The following is a 14,070-nucleotide window of genomic DNA, read 5'->3' as shown; positions in this document are numbered from 1 at the left end:
TCCCTATAATGAATATTCTACAGCTTCTTATTTATCCTTTGCAGCCTGAGCCTTTTGTAGCCATTCAAGAGCTGTGTCCTTTTCACATACCCTTCCCTTTAGTTAGCCTTGTCTTTTGGATGTCTTAAAGCATATTGTATGACTCCAGTGTGGCCCTCCCTCTTTTATATACCCTTGGCAGGAATTAATTCATTGCCATGTCCTTTTCTATTCTGTTTCGTAACCTTTCTGATAATGTGCTTTATTTGTCTTTTCTTCTTTCTTTTTTTTTTTTTAAATTAAACAATGTATGTTTGTTATGGCTGTGTTCCGTATATCGGTATTCTGTCATTTATTTTGTTGCCTTCTGACTTAACAAATGAAGCTTTTCACTTATGATCAGCTCCATGAAAGTAGAAGTCAAATGACCAGTCAATAGTCAAGTTGCTTTCTTTTCCAGAAGTAGAAGATCTTTGACCCTTGGCACATTCTGATGAAGGAGTAGGCATTCTTGCCCCTCTGCCAAAGAGCAGCACTGGAGCACATTTTCCTTAGCAGTCCTCTACAGAACAGGCAGAGGGAAGTAACTCAGAATAACATTCCTTTTTTATGTTTTCTGACAGGAGTTCGTTCAAGTTTGATCAGATCTATCGACTGTAATTAATAGCAAAGGTGGGCAGTGCATTGTACTTTTTTAAGCATCACAAGTATCCTTCTTCCACCCTCTTGTTGCATTTGGCATTTCAACATCTTGAAAAACTAGAATTGATTTTTGTTTTCTCACAAAAAAAAAAAAGCATTTTCAGCCCTTGCTCAAATCCATAGTCCTAAGACTGTTATAGGTTGATAGTTAAGTACTAGACTAGCTGCCTTTGCAAGCTATTTTAACACAAGCCATTTTCCTTTTTTGTCCTTGAAATAACCTATCCCAGGTAACATTTAGCAGCATTACGTACAAAGTGCGGATGAATAAAGCAGATAATTATGACATTTAGTAAGTATTTATGCAACAACATAATCAGCAATGGGTGGAGATAATTAGTAGTACATTAGGTCAGCTATAATTATATGAACTTTGATAGAAAAATGAGAGAGAAGAGAAAATCACTGACAAGTATGTCTACAGGAGAGGCAGTTTAGGAATAACTGAGCCTAGAGAATAGCAGGGTAGCAGAGGCATAGGGGCATAGCCAGGAATCAGGCAGGAACAGTGTTAATTTGTCTGTGAAGATATGTGAAGGCTGCCAGCCTAGCTAGATAGAATTTTGTAGATAATTCTATGTCATTTAAGTATGACTATAATCCAGAGGCTTGTCCTCTTAAATGTAAGAAAACTGTGTTAAATGTTGAACTTCAAAAAAATGTAACCACAGTGCACTCTGTTGGAAGAAAGCTGGTAAGTCAAGTATTGTATGACTTGTTGATCTCAAAGCTCGGAGACATAATGTCTGGACTGAGGAATTCCTTCTATTGTTTAGAGACCAGAGTTAATTGCTAGATTTTACATATATAATGTATTTTATTGCTGTAGTTTCCTGGCCAGAAATGTTAAAACTCTGAGTTTCTGTTAGCCTGGGAGTCAGAGAAGAATTATGTAATCTAAAATGAGTCAGCAGTGATGTATCATTTTCAAGACTTTCTCAGAGAGAGAGAAAATCAAAGCATTTTGGATTTTGTCTGAAGAACACCACTCACCAGTACTCTTTCTTGGATCTATATGTAAATTTATTTAGAACTATGATTGCTCTTAGAGTTAGATAGAAAAGATTTAGTCTAGCTGTTTTCTATATTTGTGTCAGACTATTCTACAGTACTATTTTAAGCAATTTCCTGTGATTTCTGAACTCTTGACTAGCACTGTGTTGAAATGAGAAGATATGTCTTGTGTTTTTATTATTAAATATTTTAAACCCTTCAACAGTGGCTGTTTTGTGTAGAGATAATTTAAGCTCTAGAGTACATTACATGTATATAGTGATACTGTACAAAGCTACTCCAAATAAGCCTTGCTGTTCGTCACACTAATTGAATAATAATATTGCACAGTAATAATTGGACACCCTTTGGTAAGGGCCTTTTTATTCGCTGATAAGAGTAGCTGGTGGCAGTGATTACTACCTTATAGCCTGGCAGAAGGAGGCATAGCTGGAGATCCTGTGACAGCCTTCCCCAGAGGTGTCAATTTCATGTTAGATCTGCTGGCTTGTCTGTGGAAGTACTGTGGGTGAAGCATCTAAAGACCACCCCCTACAATCACCAGACTAATGGTCTTGTTGAGAGGTTAAACTCCACAATCAAATCCATGCTATGGGCATTTGCAGACCAGTTTAAGAGGGAGTGGGACATATATTTGCTCCATCTGTTGTTTACTTACAGAGAGGTTCCCCAGGAATTGATGGGTTTTCACCTTTTGAGTTGCTGTATGGGCATAGGGTGAGGGGACCTCTAGATTTAATTTGTGATGAGTGGGAAGGTGAGTGGGAATTTCACAAGGGGTCTGTTGTGGCATATATCCTAAACCTCAGGATGAGGCTCAGGGAACACATGGTTTTGGCCCAGGAGATCCTGGCAGAAGCCCAACAGCAGAAAAAGGTCTGGTATGACAGAAATGCTCAAGCTAGATAGTATGCTGTAGGGCAGCAAGTAATGGTTCTCATTCCTGTCAAGCACAACAAGCTGCCAGGAGCTTGGGAGGGACCCTACAAGGTAGTAAGCAAGGTAAGTGATGTTAACTACATGGTAGAACTGCTAGGCAGGAGGCAGGGGCACAAATTGTACCATGTTAACATAATGAAACCTTACCATGATAGGGAGGCCCTTATGCTAAGTATTTGCAGTGGATTACAGAAGGAGTCTGAGGGAGAGCTGGTGACTGATCTCCTCAGTGAGGCTCAGACTGACACCTCAGTGGAAGGGGTATGTCCCAGGTTTGAGAAATCTGACCAGTGTTACAGGAGTTTGAGGACATGTTCACTGGGTGCACCCAACTGGTGCAGCACCAGGTGGATGCAGAACCCCAAAGACCTATTAGGCAGGCCCATTATAGACCCTGAGGGAGGAGATACAGGAGATGTTAGAACTAGGGGTAATTCAAGAGTCCAACAGTCCCTGGGCCTCCCCAGTGGTGCTGGTGCCAAAGAAGGATGGCAGCACCAGGGTCTGTGTGGACTACAGGAATTGAATAGTCACAAAGTCAGATGCTTACCCCATGCCTAGGACAAATGAGGCCCTAGAGCAGCTGGGTGAGGCTAAGTATCTCACCACAATTGATCTTACCAAGGGTTACTGGCAGGTGCCCTTGACTCCCAGTACTAGAGAGAGGTCAGCCTTTATGACTCATTTTGGCTTGTATGAGTTCACAAAGATATCCTTTGGGATGAAAAATGCCCCAGTGACTTTCCAGAGGCTGGTAGATCATATTCTAGCTGGAGCAGGAGGGTTTACCCTTGCTTACCTAGATGATATTACCATCTTACAGCCATTCCTTGGCAGAGCAACTTCAGAATGTCAGGGAGGTGCTGGGCAGACTACAGAGGGCAGGACTGACCATTAAGCCCAGCAAATGTCAGGTGGGTTTGGCAGAGGTCTCCTACCTGGGGTATAAAGTGGGGAGTGGTAAGATCAGGCCAAAACCCACCAAAGTGGAAGCCATTAAGGCATGGCCTCCACCTGTTACCAAAAAACAGGTGAGGGCATTCTTAGGTACAGCAGGGTACTACAGAAAGTTCATCCCCAATTATAGTACCATAGCTGCTCCCCTCACAGACCTGACAAGGACAAACAAGCCAGATAAGGTAATGTGGACCCCAGCATGTGAGCAGGCATTCCAGAAGCTTAAAGGAGCTTTGGGAGGACCCCCTGTGTTAGCCAGTCTAGATTACAGCAAATAATGTGTTGTACAGGTGGATGCTTTGAACCATGGAGCGGGGGCTGTATTCAGCAAGGTTTCTTCAGAGAGAGAAGAGCATCCAGTGGTTTATCTCAGCTGTAGGCTTCAACCCAGGGAGGAATGCTATGCAGCTGTAGGAAAAAAATGTCTACCCATAATATGGGCACTGCAGAAACTTCAGACTTATCTGTAGGGAAGGAAATTCACTGTAGTTATAGACTACAATCCCTTAACATGGCTACACTGAGCCACCCAACAAAATGCCGTTACTAAGATGGAGCCTGGGGTTGTAAGCATATGATATGTCAGTCCAGCACCACAGTGGGGTTAGCAATGCCAACACAGATGTGGTCTCAAGGCAGGGAATGGGGTAAGATATACTCAGATAAACCTAACCCTCTCAAGGGTCACTTGAAAAACTAGCTTGAATTCTCCGGCGGTGGGGGATATGAAGATATGGGAAGGCTGCCAGCCTAGCTAGATAGAATTTTGTAGGTAATTCTGTTATTGTAAATATGAATATAATCCATAGGCTTGTCCTCTTAAATGTAAGAAAACTGTGTTAAATGTTGAACTTCAAAACAATGTAACCACAGTGCACTCTGCTGGAAGAAAGCTGATATGTCAGGCATTGTACAACTGTTTGATCCCAAAGCTCAGAGACATAATGTCTGGACTGAGGAATTCTTTCTATTTTCTATTATTTTGAAACCAGAGTTAACTGCTAGATTTTACATATATAATGTCTTTTATTGCTATAATTTCCCAGCCAGATGCAAGCTAAAAGAAATGTTAAAACTCTGAGTTTCTGTTCACCTGGGAACCAGAAAAGAATTATGTAATCTAACACGAGTTAGCATTGATGTATTATTTTTAAGACTTTCTCAGAGAGAGAGAGAATCAGAGCATTTTGGATTTTGTGTGAAGAACACCACTCACCAGTACTCTGCCTTGGCTCTATATATTTAAGTTTATTTAAAACTGTGATTGCTCTTAGAGTTAGATAGGATTTTAATCAGATTTAGTCTACCTGTTTTCTATATTTGTCAGATATTTTACAGTATTATTTTAAGCATTTTCCTGTGATTTCTCAACTCTTGACTAGCATTGCATTGAATTGAGAAGATTTGTCTTGTGTTTTTATTATTTATTATTAAATATTTTATAATCTTTCAACTGAAGCTGTTTTGTGGAGAGATAATTTAATCTCTAGAGTACATTGCATGTATATAGTGATACTGTACAAAGCCACTCCAAATAAGCCTTGCTGTTTGTCACATTTACTAATTGGATAATAATATTGCACAGCAATAATTTGACACCCTTTGGTAAGGGCCTTTTTAATAGCTGATAAGAGTAGTTGGTGGCAGTGATTACTACCTTATAGCCTGGCAGGAGGGGGCATAGCTGGAGAACCTGTGCCAGCCTTCCCCAGGTGTGTCTGTGTGTTTGTATATAAATCAAATCTCAAAGGGTGTGTGTCACCTACTTGGGTAGAGACATGAAGCACTGGTTGGACAGAGAGGTCACTGGAGGTTTTGGCTTGACTACTCGATTGACATCTGCACCCTATAGCTGTGCCAGTGGAGAGTCTTATTGGGGATCTGGAGTGAAAGGGAGAAACCAGCCCCAGACTGACTGTGATCTCTGTGTTCTTTTAAGGGAAATTGTACTTTACTGTGTGTGTATTTGTTATCCTTCCCAATGTGGATACCCCTCACTGGTGTTAGTGGTGAAGATTGAGGCTCCTTGATTACTGAGTCAGTGCATGGACATCACATCATATTATCTTTAAAGGTAAGTGCATTGTTAAGGAGTCTGACTAGTGGGGATCTGAGTTCCTGGATTTTGAGATACAGTTGGAGTAAAGAGCATTTCCTACTTTATTTTTGAGTTTTGTGAATTGAAAGGGAATGTTTGTCACTATAACGGAGAAACTATTGGTGGAGTGGAATTGTAGTATACCTCTTAGGGCAGGGCATTTGCCAGGGCAAAAGAATAATCTGTGTGCAAATTGAAGTTGAAAGTAAGTGAGGAGGTGAGATAACTCAAGCCAATTCAGGTGCTTGAGGGCAATACATTGATCTATGGAATAGGACTTGGAAACAAATTTGGCTATTTTATTACAGCATTGATCTAGTTTAGTTGTCAGGCTGAACTGGAAGTTGGTGAAAATAGGACAGGAATAAAGTATAGGTAACAGGTAGGTGGATGCTAATGTTATCTAGCTGATGTCAGATATTGTTTGGCTTGATATTGCAGAACTAACTTCTGATATGTTTTTTAATTGCTTGTGTGATGTGGAGACAGAATATCATGGTGTCATCTACTATAACCCTTAGAAATTCAGCGTTGGAGACTACCTCAATATTTATGTTGTTTGGAGAGGTGATTTGAAAGATAGCTTTGCCTTTGGTATGTCACTTTAAGAGGGAAAAGGAGAAGTTTTGTCTTTTTTGGGTTTAGTGCTAGGTCTGATTTTGCTAGCCAGTTGTCTGTGCTGGAGAACAGATCTTGTGTGAGACTGCTGGAGAAAAATTAGATTTTGGGCAGAACAGATAAGGTTACATTGTTGGAGTACTGAACTAGTTTGGTGTGCTTTGAGCCAGTAAGTAATTTATTGCTAAATATATTAAACAGTAGTGGTTCTACTATGGAGCACTGGAGAACAATGACAGAGACTTCTAAAATAGCAAAGATGCTAGATTGACATTTAACAACCTGTCAGACAGGTAACTGAGGAACCAGGAGATACTGGAGCAGGATAGATAAAGTAACACTAGCTGATGGAGTAGTTAATTATGACAGACAGTGTCAAAGGCTTTAGATAGGTCCAAGAAAAGGGCAATGCAATATCACTTGTATTGTGACTATGATTAATGCTGTCAGTGATGTCTGTTAGTACATGAGTGGTACTGTGATTTGGCCTAGAGCCACGCTGAGTGAAAGAGAGGAGGATATTGGCAAAAATGGGTTGAGGAGCTTAGAATGGATACATTTTGTTGAGATTTTTCATAGGGGAAAGTTTGTATATGGGTCTGTAGTTGGTAAGATTACCTGTGTTTCCTACTTTGTGTACTATGTGTAGAGGTAGGATGAATGATTTATTCCATAGGGAGGGCACAGAGGACTGCTAGATGGATCTGTTAATAAGTATTAAGACAGGGTACGCCATGACATCTGCTGTGATTTTTTCAGGTATTCATCGGAAGGCTATCTGGAGCTAGGGGGCAAGCTTTAGTTCATTGAGGTGCTTTTTAATGACAGAGGATGAGACGGTGTTGGTGGAGAAAGTTGCCACTGACTTGAAAGTTAAGCTGGATGAATGGTTAGTGTCTGTGTTAAGTAGTTATTTTATGGTGTTGATAAAGTGGTAGTTAAATAACAATGTGATATTGTCTAGTTCATAGGTTCATAGGTTCATACTAGGCTATCTGCCCTAGGGCATTTATAAGCCTAGCCAGAGTGTGTGTGGCTTTCACCACCCCTTAGGATGAGAATACTATACCCATTACTTTGCTGTGCCTCTATCCAGCAGTGACACAGAGATGATTCCCGGGGTAAACCTACGATCTCCCATCCACTCGTCAAGATTTCTCTTGAACAGAGTCAGTGAGGGGCTCTGCCTCACATGGACTGGGATTCTGTTCCATAGTGTAGGGAGTCTCTGGGTGATGAATCTGTCCCTCCAGCACGTCCTATTTATATCCGTGTTGAGGTTTAAGTCTCTTGCTCTCGTGGCTCTGGTGGATTTGGATTTTTTGAGGTGGAGCATGTCCATTAATTCCGGGTTGGACATGGCCTTGTATGTCAGGCACAGATCACCTCTGAGAAGATGGTATGCGACTGAATAGAGCTGGAGTTTCTTCAGTCGGGCAGCGTATGACATATGTTTGAGCCCCTTTATCCTTTTGGTGAGGAACTTTTGGGGTCTTTCCAACTGCTGCAGGTGTCGGGTAAGGTACATTCGAATGGGTTGTACTCAATCATTGGTCTGATAAGTGAAGAGTACAGGGGTACAATGACCTCTCCTGATCTGGATGTGAATCCCTTAATGACCAGGTGGGCAATGTAGAAGGTCTTCCTAACCACTTTGGCAATGTGAGTGTCAAAAGAGAGGTTACTGTCAACTTGGGTCCCCAGGTCCCTGATAACTTCTTCCATGTTTAATGGATTACCACCTATGTGGTAATTAGGGGTTACCTTGTTTTTCCCAAAGGGTATGACTATACATTTTTTGGCATTTAGCTTAAGGCCATGGCTCTGGCACCAGTTATCCATTTCTATGAGACCTCTCTGGAGGATGTCTGTGTCTGATGGAGTGTCAATTATGGTGCCCAGTTTGCAGTCTTCTGCAAATTTTGTCAGCCACAATCCCCCTATGTTTGCCTGCACTTCAGAAAAATAAATGCCGAACAAGAGGGGCCCAGGACTGAGCCCTGTGGGACACCGCCATGACCGGCTTAGAGTCTGACATGGCACCAGCAACTCTAACCCTGTGGGTTCTGTCCTTGAGCCAGTTTGCAACCCATCTTGTGACATATGGGTTTACATCTAAGCTGGTGAGCTTTTCTATGATGCCCGAGTGGGGTATTGTGTCGAACGCTTTTGCTAGGTCAAGGTAGGCTGTGTGAACTGCCTTACCCTCATCAATGGCCTTAGTGACTGTTTCAAAAACCAAGTTCAAGAGGCAGGATCTGCCCTTGACAAAGCCAAATTGGGTAGGATCCAGTGTCTGTAGGTCCCCAATGTCTTTATTTATGAGTTCCATTATGATCCTCTCCATAGCTTTGCAGACAAGGCTTGTCAAGCTTATGGGGTAATTTCCAGGGTCCGTAGAAGCACCGCCTTTGTGGAGTGGGACCACAGTTGCCGTACGCCATTCTTTGGGTATGTATCCTGTAGTAAGGCTAAGATTAAACAGCAGCCTTATGTGTGGGTTTAGTTCCTCATTGAGTTCATGTAGCATACAGCCGGGGACACCGTCCGGTCCCATTGATGCTGTATTTTTTGCTTTAGAGAGAGCAGCTCTCACCTGGGCATCTGAGATGTTTGGGAGGCTAGACTCTGGTGGGATAGATATTTCTCCTTTGGGGAGGGAGGAGAAATTTGCACTGAACCTGTCTGCCAGTATGTTGGCAATGTCTGTGGGTTCAGTGATTTTTGTATCATTTTGGACTAATTCTGAGCATATCTGGGAGTTTCCACCCAGGTTTCTAACATAGCTAAAGAAGGCCTTATGATTGTCTTTTGTGTCTTTAGCGATTTTTCTCTCAAAGTTGGCCTTGGATGATTTTATGAGTGATCGTAGTTTTTTGCTAGTATTGATCAGAGATGCCTTCCCTTTTAGGGATTTTGCTCTGTCATGTAGTAGCTTTCTCCTCTTGTTGTAGAGTTTGTTTATGGCTGGGGTCCACCAGACCGGGTGCCTGCCTTTGGTGGAAAGGGTCTTGATTTTATTAGGGATTGCTTGATCCATACATTCCTGGAGGTGCTCGTAGAAGGCATTTGTAAGGGTTTCAGCAGTGTGGGTTGTGGTTTCCACTGGCTCAGGGGACTTGAAGGATACCACTCCAGTCTTAAGAAGTGTGAAGTTTGCTTTTGAGAAGTACTTCAGTGTGGTCTTTGCTGGGGTGGGCGGATGTGGATCTCCAGTGAGATTAATTTATGGTCTGATCTCACCAATGAGGGATATACTTCGTGTGGAGCATTTTGTCCCCATGTTTGTGATGATCAGGTCTAGTATATTTTCTCCTCTTGTGGGAATGGTGACTAGTTGTTCCATAGCATTTGAGTTTATGAACTCCAGGAACCTTTGGGCTAGGGTGTTGGGGCTTGAGTAATGTTCCCAGTCTATGTTTGGGTAGTTGAAGTCACCCAATATGATGGTGTTTGGAGAGACATTCATACTCTCCAGTGTCTTCAGGAAGGCTGTGTGGGTTTCCTGAGTTTGAGAGGGTGGTCTGTAGCATGCTACAAACTGTAGGGCAGTTTTACCTATGGTTAATTGCACCTGGATGGTCTCCGATGCTTTGACTAACCTGGAGGTGTGGGTATCCTTTATGAATATGGATACTCCCCCTCCTTTTGTGGTTCGGTCCAGATTTTGAACGCATGATATGAGGTATAACCTGATAGTGCTGGGGTGCTCTCAGGAGCCTTGAACCAGGTTTCAGTCACAGCACAGACATCGATGTTCTCCATACTGAGGGCGTGCATCTTGAGGTTTAGACTTCTGGCATTGAGCAGTATTACCCTTAGTCTTTTTCCATTTTTGTTTTCTAGGGTGGTAGGTTTATCATTTGAGCCTTGCCTAAAAAAGGCACTATGGGGGTGGCAAGAGCCTTTGCCAATATCCAGAAGCCCAGGGGTGACAGGTGCAAGCTGTCCCTTGTGAAGCAGCGTGGCTTGTCAAGCATGTCATCCCAGGCAGACAGACATTGGATCCCCTTAGAATGACACCAGTAATTAAGCCAATTATTAAAGCTGATCATTTTGTCTCTGTATTGTGGCATCATTCTTGATGAGGGTAGGATACTGCTCAGGGTCAGGGTCATACCGGCCTGGGCTACATAATCTGAGAGCTCCTCTATGTCTCTTTTCATGTAGTCCAGGGAGGTACTTCTCAGGTCGTTCACACAGGCATGGACAATGACTAAGTCATACTTGTACTTGCTGTGGAGTGACCTGAGTGCTTGTGTTATGTGGTGGATTCTAGCACAGGCAGCTTACTGTGATCTTTTCCTTGTTCAGTCTGGTGAGTGGGACGTCAGTGTGTCTGACTATGGAGTCACCTATAACAAGTGTGTCTGGCATTGTGTTTGGCCTTAAGGGCTGTGACTGTTTAGCACACTGACTTTGAGAACTATGTGTTGCATGTCTTATGTCTTGAGGTGGCAGTTGCTTGGGTGTCTGCTTTGGAGGCCTCTGTAGTTTTGGTAGATTTTGATCAGTGCCTCAGAGTATGTCTTTGTGAGTTTATGTGTTTGTTTTGCAGTTGTGATAGTTCTATGTGAAACTGGGTTTGTGGTGTGCGTGGTTTCCTTCTCCTCCTGTCTGGTCTTGCCAGTCCTGAGTTGAGAGAGCTCAGCCTCCAGTTTGGCTATATAGTTGCATCTCTCACATGTATTTGTGTTTTGTGGGAGAAGGAGTGGGTTGTCTGTGTACATGAGGCAATTGTAACATTGCCTCAAGATGCCCAGATTCACCAGCTGAACAGGAGAGGACGCTAGCAACTGACCCTTCGACATGCTAGAAAAAGTGAAAAAGTTTGCTGTGTAACTGAGTCAGAAGGGACCTATAGGGAAATGGGTACTCAAGGGGATTCTAGGCTAATGTAGTACTTTGTTTAGTATACAAGTACTTTACCTATATAAAAATGCTTTAGGAGCAAGTGCTGAGCTTTACCTATATAAAAATGCTTTAGGAGCAAGTGCTGAGCTTTTGAGATAGAGAATAGACTGTTTAGATTGCAAGTAGAGAAGTTCTAAGGGAAAAATTGAAGAGCAGACTTTACGGAGCCAGAAACAGTTTAACCTTGTTTAACCGATGGTGCTCTATGGGCAACTCAGCTAAATCACGCAAAAGCGCTAAAGCAGGCTTTATAGCAGGGGTTGAAAGAGCTAGGAATTGACCCAAAATGGCCAATAGACTACAAGTTTCTGGCTGGAACCACTGCTCTAGGGACAAATAGGCTGCTCAGTGCTCCCCACTCCCACTGGTGAACAAAGAAGCTTCCCTTTATCCAAATAAGGATATGGAATAGCACAAGAACCAAGCCAAAGCCCAGAGATCAGCAAACTCTGAAGACTGGACTATTCTAGTTCAGTAAGGAAAACAAGATATTTTTTGCAGAAAACAGAGGAAAAACAGACAGTAAATGCTATAAATGCTTTTAAACGACTTGAGTGTGTTAGCCTACAGGTAAAATTAAGCAACAAATAACTTTTTAAAAGTGAAAAACAGTTAATCAACACAAAAACAGTTTAAATAAAATGCAGAGCTGTATAAACAGGTGAAAATGCAGTCGCTAAGCAGTAAATAATCAAAAAGCCAGAAAAAAAAACTTAAATCAGGAAAAAGTCACTCTTTTGCTCTCTGCTGCTTGTAGAACTCTGCAGGACACCACGAGGAGCGGTGCTGAGTTGAATACAAGCTAAAGCGGGCCTTATTACAGCGGGCTGAAAAGAGCTAGGAATTGACCCAAAATGGCCAATAGACTACAAGTTTCTGGCTGGAACCACTCCTCTAGGGACAAATAGGCTGCTCAGTGCTCCTCACTCCCACTGGTGAACAAAGACGCCTTTTATCCAAATAAGGATATGGAATAGCACAGAAACCAAGACAAAGCCCAGAGATCAGCAAACTCTGAAGACTGGACTATTCTAGTTCAGTAAGGTGGGAAAACAAGATTTTTTTTTTTTTGTTTTTTTTTTTTGCAGAAAACAGAGAAAAAACAGACAGTAAATGCTATAAATGACTTGAGTGTGTTAGCCTACAGGTAAAATTAAGCAACAAATAACTTTTTAAAAGTGCAAAACAGTTAATCAACACAAAAACAGTTTAAATAGAATGCAGAGCTGTATAAACAGGCGAAAATGCAGTCACTAAGCAGTAAATAATCAAAAAGCCAGAAAAAAAAATTAAATCAGGAAAAAGTCACTCTTTTGCTCTCTGCTGCTTGTAGAACTCTGCAGGACACCACGAGGAGCGGTGCTGAGTTGCATGTTTGGGCATGGATTAGGATGCTCTGTTCTACCATGAAGCTACAGAAAGTGACAGGATTTTTTGGTGATTGTTTTGTAAGCTAAAATAGTGATTTATTTCATTGTTTTTAACTTTTATTTTGCTTTGATTGTAAAGATGTCTGAAATGTTCGAGATTTTCCTGTGTTTTACTAAAATGCCCATGTCTTCCATGCCTTATCCCTATATTGTATTAATTTTTTGGTTGTTGTAGATAGTGATGGACCAGTGTTTAGTTTGACCCTCTTTCTGGGTTTGGATGACAGTTTGTTTAGAATACTGAGTAAGGGAGTATTTAACGGGCGGACTGTATTATATATGGATATGGTTTTGAGTGTGCCCCAGTTTATAGAGGTAAGAATGGTTAAGAAAGTTTCTTTATTAAAGTTTGCTTGATTTTATACTTCTTTAAAATTATATTTCTTGTACTGAGGAGATGTATGTCTAAGGGCAAAGACTGGTAGATGACCACTAAATATATCTGGTAAGGTCATGGGATCACAGGAGGTTACTAGGCTAACAGCCCAGGGGCCTTACAAGTCTAGCCAAGTTGAGCCTGTGTTCCCAAGGGTGTCTGGTTCAAGCAGACACTAAAATCAGCACCTACTGCCTCTACCCAAGAGGGACACAGGTGGAACCCCCAGGGTGAATTTCCAGTTACCCATCCAATTGTCCAAATTACGCTTAAGTAGGTCCAACAAGGGGCTTTGTTTAACATGAATAGAAAGCTTGTTCCAAAGGTGGGGCAACCTGTGTGAGACAACTTTGTCTGTCCAGCAGGTTTGGTTGATGTCACATATCAGGTTAAGGTCCTTTGAGTGAGTGACCCATGTGTCATTTGAATTGCAAATGTGCAGCATTTCCATTAAAGCTGGGTCAGAGATTGCTCTATATACAAGACACATGTCACCTCTGAGCAGTCTGTATGACACAGAGTAAAGTGACAATGATTTCATTCTGTCTACATACAACAGATCTTGAAGACCCAGAATTTCTTTGTAAGAAACCTTTGTGGTCACTCCATTTGCTGCAGGTGTTTGGAAAGGTACATACCAAAGGGAGCACTGTACTCTATTATTAGCCTGATGACTGAAGAGTACACGTGGGTTATAACCTCTTTTTTTTCTGAAGGCAATACTCTTAATTATGAGATGAGAAATATAAAATCCCCTTCTTACCTCTCTGGAGACATGGTGATCGAAGTTAAGGTTGCTGTCAACCTGTGTGCCCAGATCTCTCAACACTGACTGTGCTTAGGGTATTGCTATTGATGTGGTAGTTTGCAGGAACATCACCCTTGCCAAAGGGGATGATAATGCATTTTTTGTATTAAGTTTAAGACCATGACTTTGGCACCAGTCATTAGACTGGGTAAGACCTTCAAGCAGTATGTTGACATTGCTAGGGGATTCAATGATCACTCCCAGTTTGCAGTCATCAGCAAACTTTGTCAGCCCC

General features: G+C 41.9%; 1 protein-coding gene across 2 annotated transcripts in view; it reads left to right on the top strand.

Annotated features, from left to right (window-relative positions):
- CD5 (CD5 molecule) overlaps positions 1-14,070 on the top strand; it is a 469,322-nt gene that overhangs the window by 278,107 nt on the left and 177,145 nt on the right. The window lies entirely within an intron of this gene.

The sequence above is a fragment of the Protopterus annectens genome, chromosome 9.part0 (assembly GCF_019279795.1).
Source record: "Protopterus annectens isolate FY-2018-M chromosome 9.part0, PAN1.0, whole genome shotgun sequence".
In the NCBI taxonomy this organism is placed as follows: domain Eukaryota; kingdom Metazoa; phylum Chordata; order Ceratodontiformes; family Protopteridae; genus Protopterus; species Protopterus annectens.
The sequence above is the reverse complement of the archived record's forward strand: the minus strand, read 5'-3'. Positions and strand labels throughout refer to the sequence as shown.